Source organism: Ixodes scapularis, unplaced genomic scaffold (assembly GCF_016920785.2).
Source record: "Ixodes scapularis isolate PalLabHiFi unplaced genomic scaffold, ASM1692078v2 PGA_scaffold0__279_contigs__length_252992795, whole genome shotgun sequence".
Taxonomy (NCBI): domain Eukaryota; kingdom Metazoa; phylum Arthropoda; class Arachnida; order Ixodida; family Ixodidae; genus Ixodes; species Ixodes scapularis.
In genome coordinates this window covers 78919897-78924686 of record NW_024609835.1, presented here as the reverse complement: position 1 = coordinate 78924686, position 4790 = coordinate 78919897, and the positions used below count along the sequence as shown (strand labels likewise).

The 4790-nt window shown below is 43.2% G+C and overlaps 1 pseudogene; it reads left to right on the top strand.

Moving 5' to 3' along the window:
- The first annotated feature begins 255 nt into the window (after positions 1-255).
- On the top strand, positions 256-3503 carry LOC115322411 (annotated as a pseudogene).
- Positions 3504-4790: the final 1287 nt, after the last annotated feature.

The following is a 4790-nucleotide window of genomic DNA, read 5'->3' as shown; positions in this document are numbered from 1 at the left end:
TCCTTCGACGATTTGGGCGCATTGCTAAAAACCCAAGGAGCGAATAACCCAGGAGATAGTACGTAAGCAAAAAACACTGGATGAATGGTGCACGGAAAATGAGGATCTTCATATTGCAAAGAACTGAGAGGACGGTTAAGGTAGCCACGTCTTAGTGTGCAAATACTGCAACACTGAGATTGTATCAACCCAGCGAAAAAGCCCTACGACCGAATTCCCGAGCATCTGGCGTAAACTCATAATAAGAAACTCAAGATGTCATCCCAGGAAGCTGAAAAGGCGGGAAGCACTCAGCCAACGCCCTTTGATGTGTCCTGCAGACAAGATGACAAAGAAAAGGAAGTGGACGGCGTTATTCACGACTTCGTGCTTTCCCTGGCGTGCAGTGGATACAGGATGGTGCAAGCGGATGGGCCATTGGGCGACTTCATGCGATATTGCAGGGCAGTAAAGACCATGCCGACAAGGTAAACACTTCTGAAGCACCTGAAAGAAACGTTTGACAGAGATATGATCGAAATATGTGATGACGTACAAGCTGTGAATGTCAATGTTTTTTTCGACGAATCTCCAAACCTCCCCGGCGTACCGACCATTAGCACTCTGCTCTGCTATTACAGCGAAAAAGCCATAAAGAAGCAGGTGTGTTTAGTTGATGTCGACAGGGCAAATGCTTCAAGCAGTTACACGGTGGCAAAGGTAGTCAGCAAGGATCTCCTGTCGGTAGGCAAGACAGGGAAGGACCTCGTCGCTGTGGCCACCGACTCACCGGAATACATGCGAAAAATGGTAGGAGAGACATGTCAAGCTGAAGTGATTCACATTGTGCAGCTGAAATATTTCGCACATTTCATCCGTGTGAGTGTGAACCCTGCCACTTCTTCTCCATGCGTATCCGATGTTCGATCCGGTGAAATCACTTTTGGAGCCCTATTTAAACACACTAACAAACTTCACCAAAATTACGTAGACATCCGTGTCTCTATTTTCCTCTGCCTGAGGTAATAAAGCTCCTTCTGTAGTTCCGAATAGATCGCAAAGCTTGTACAAAACGCTGTTGTCGTAGAAATGTGGAGCTCATTAGCAGATCTTGTTTAAAGCGCTCATGACAGTAGCAAAGCAAAAACTATTTGAACATTACTTTCCAAAAAAAAAAGCGTTTTCGCTAAGGGATTTACTACATCCACTCTTAGATGCTCAGAAAGCAATTGCAAGTGGAACTCTTTTCATGCCAATATTTTATCACCTTGTGAATATCGAGCTGCCAGTGAGATGTTAACGATGGTCGGCAAGGGCGATCAGGCAAAAGCTGTCTTGGCAGTGTTACCAAAGGACACGGTCAACTTAAAGAAAGCATGCTGTGGAAGCTTTTGTGCGAAAATCACCACATAATAGCATTGCACAACTCAACGTGACGTCTCTGATAAACAAAAAAACCAGCTGACGCTTTGGAAATTGGGAGCGACTGTGAACCCGTTTCAGAAGTGCCTTCTGAGCGAGTGCTTCGATGGCTACAGGATATGTTCATTTGCATGATCGACGATGTTGATTCACTCGAGAACGATTTTAAACAGTACCTGTTGGAACCGAGCCCCCCCAACACGAGTGTCAACCTTCTGGTGTATTGGCATTACGCCACGGCTGCGCTTCCCCAAGCAAGGAAATTCCGCTCTAACATTGTTATGCGTAGCAATCTACGTCTTTGATATTGAGAGAACGGTTTCTCCATTAGGGTATGGGCAAAAACCGGAGAGGTTTAGAGTGGGGCTGACATGCTACGCGTGCAGAGAATTATATATGTTGACAAAGATTTGTGAAAGATCGAAAAGCTCGAGTACCAAATGCTTTATTGCTATCCCCTGTGTTCTTTGTGTAAATTAAAACATTCCATAACCCAAACGGATCAGTAGCCTTTGTTTTAGCTAATATATAATATATTTATAAATATAACCCCGAAAAAACCGAATCTTAAGCGTTAATAAAAAAAAAATCCCGATCGCTCTCCATAATCAGCACGAAAAGTAGCAACCAGTTTTTACCCCCCCCCCCCCCCTGTTTCCAATTAAAAAAAACAAACAAAAAACAACAAAAAGAAACACAATATAAAACCCGAAAACAAAAGACTCTAGGTATTTTCAAAGCAGGTGCCGAGATCAACGTTTCACGAAATGCAGTTGGTTTGGCAACCGAGTCCGTCAAGCGCCTGTCTGCCAAACACAGGTGAAAAATCGGAAAATGTGGGAGTTCCGGATGATAACGCAACCGATGCTAAGATCAGAGTCAGCTGGACAAGAATGACGATGATAATCTTTGAAGAAGGGCGACAAAGGACTAACACCTTTCTGTGTGACTTCCGAAAATGGGATCCTATAGTACTTTAATTTACCGGAAATAATAATTTCTACGAAAATCCTGGTGATTTTCCAAGGCTGCAATTACTTAACAAACGTACAAATAAAAAGAGAAAAAATAAAAGAACGAAGGTAATACAGGATGCGGTCTTACTCATGTAATTCAAATTAAAAAAAAAGGTAGATAATCATTTGGGTTATCAAACATGAGAGTAATTGTGGTACCTAAATGAAGTTGCTTTTGGGCAATTTGCTTTCTTACTATTTCACGACCCTGTCACTGTACCATTCACATCGTCGATATCGTTGCAGCTTGTGCCCCTTCTCGAGGATGACGGCGCCGGTACCAGCTTGACTAATCAGGACGACAAACCTCGTGACCCAACCAAGCCCCATCCACGCCAGCACGCTCGAACGCCCGAACTCCTGGATCTACAGATGCAAGCGACGCAAGGGACACCGCGGGATTCACGGCCCTGTCACTGTACCATTCACATCGTCGATATCGCTGCAGGTGAGCGCAAAGCTTCCCGTACGCGATATTCTTCTCCTCTTGAAGTGGCTGTGAATCCCCAAACAGTGTTTCTGTACTAGATATTTGTTTTGTTCGTTTGTTTGCCGTGATTGGTGTTGACATCGCTACTTTCAGAGCACGTATAGGTTCTTTTGTATCTAAGAAGAAACGACCTCAGCTGAGCATGTTAAGTTACTACGCCTGCCTATCAGAACCATGTTTGGGTTTGCGAAACTCCTAACGATAGCTACAGCAATGTTCATACTTTTGGCCTCTGCCGGAGATGTTGAGGCAAATCCCGGACCTACAAATGCAGGAAAAATTCATAACCTACAACACGCGATCGAAGCATTGATTGCAGCAACCAACAAAAACCAGCAAGAAAACTCCATAAAATTAGATCAAATCAACAGCGGCATCGCTGCTCTCGAAACCCGGGTCTCAAAAGTAGAAGGCCAAATAAAAGAAATCCCAAAAATTCAGGAAATCTTGAGCAATATTGAAACGAGAGTAAACAGTATTAAGTGCGTCTCGATATCTTTATCGTGATCACCTGAGTGATATGAACACAGTCGTTGACGGCATAGAAAACCGAATGAGGCGAAACAATTTAATATTCAAAGGTTTACCTGAACTGAAAAACGAGCCGTGGAATGACGCCAAAGTCATCATTACTGGCTTTGCACAAGATATGCTCGGAATCGGCTTGAGAGAAATAGAAAGGGCCCATTGAATGCGTAAAAAACGATCGGGAACAAATCGACAGATCATTGTAAAATTTCTTAGCTTTCGAGATCGAGAAGAAGTTCTCCGCAATGCTTTCAAGCTTAAAAATGTAACGCCCCCTATTCAAATCTCTGAAGATTTTTCTGATAAGGTGCGCTCTGCGAGGCAGAAGTTGTGGAAATTTGCAGAACAGTTTAGAGAAAGCGGAACGAAATACAAGGTTACTTATAACACACTATACGCTGGTACACAGTCATTCATCTATGACCGAGCGAGTGATTCTGTTGTTTCCCTTCACATGCGCCGGGATGTCACTGCTCGGAATGACTGACACTGTGTAAATCGCAAGTCCACAAATCGCACTGTCCCTGCTAATCTTTCTTTTATTGTTGCCAACTTTCGAAGTGTCCTATCTAAACAAGACGAACTTGAAAACATCACTTCCAGTAGCGAGCCTGACGTCATTCTTGGCACGGAAAACCTGGTTTAACCTGGCACGGACACCTGATATAACAAATGACGAACTCCTTTTAAGTCGATCATATACTATCTTTCGGAAAGACAGAGCCCTCGCCAGGGGCGGTGGTGTTATCATTGCGGTCAAAAGAGCTGTATCATGCTTCCAAATAGATTGTTTATCTGACCTTGAAGTGCTGTGGATTCGCGTCAAGTTGGATTACCGCAGTGTCTTAATTGGTGTCTGTTACCGCCCGCCTCATGTCAATCGAACTGAATTCAATAAATTATTATATCATGTCATTGGAACTGTAACCAAACATTTTCCCAATGATCACTGCTTTTTTGCTGGCGATTTTAACTATACTGAAATGAACTGGTCCACATTACTGCCCTTTCCCAACTATGGAAATTCTCGTCAATGTACAGAGTTCCTTTTGATAATCAGTGTGTTTGGACTTCACCAGATGATAGCCACAGCAACCCGTAATGAGGCTATACTAGATTTATTTCTTACCACTGATCCAGAATGTGTAACGCCTATCAGTACTACGGAAAGTATAAGTGACCACGCTCTGATTCATATTCAATCTTCACAAAATTGTAACCTCTCCGCAAATATTCCAAAACAAATATTCGTGTTTTCGCATGCTAAAATCGATGGGATGACGGCAGTCATACTAAACTTCGAAAGATATTACATGTCATCTTATGACAAGACAACCGCAAGTGAAAACATGGCT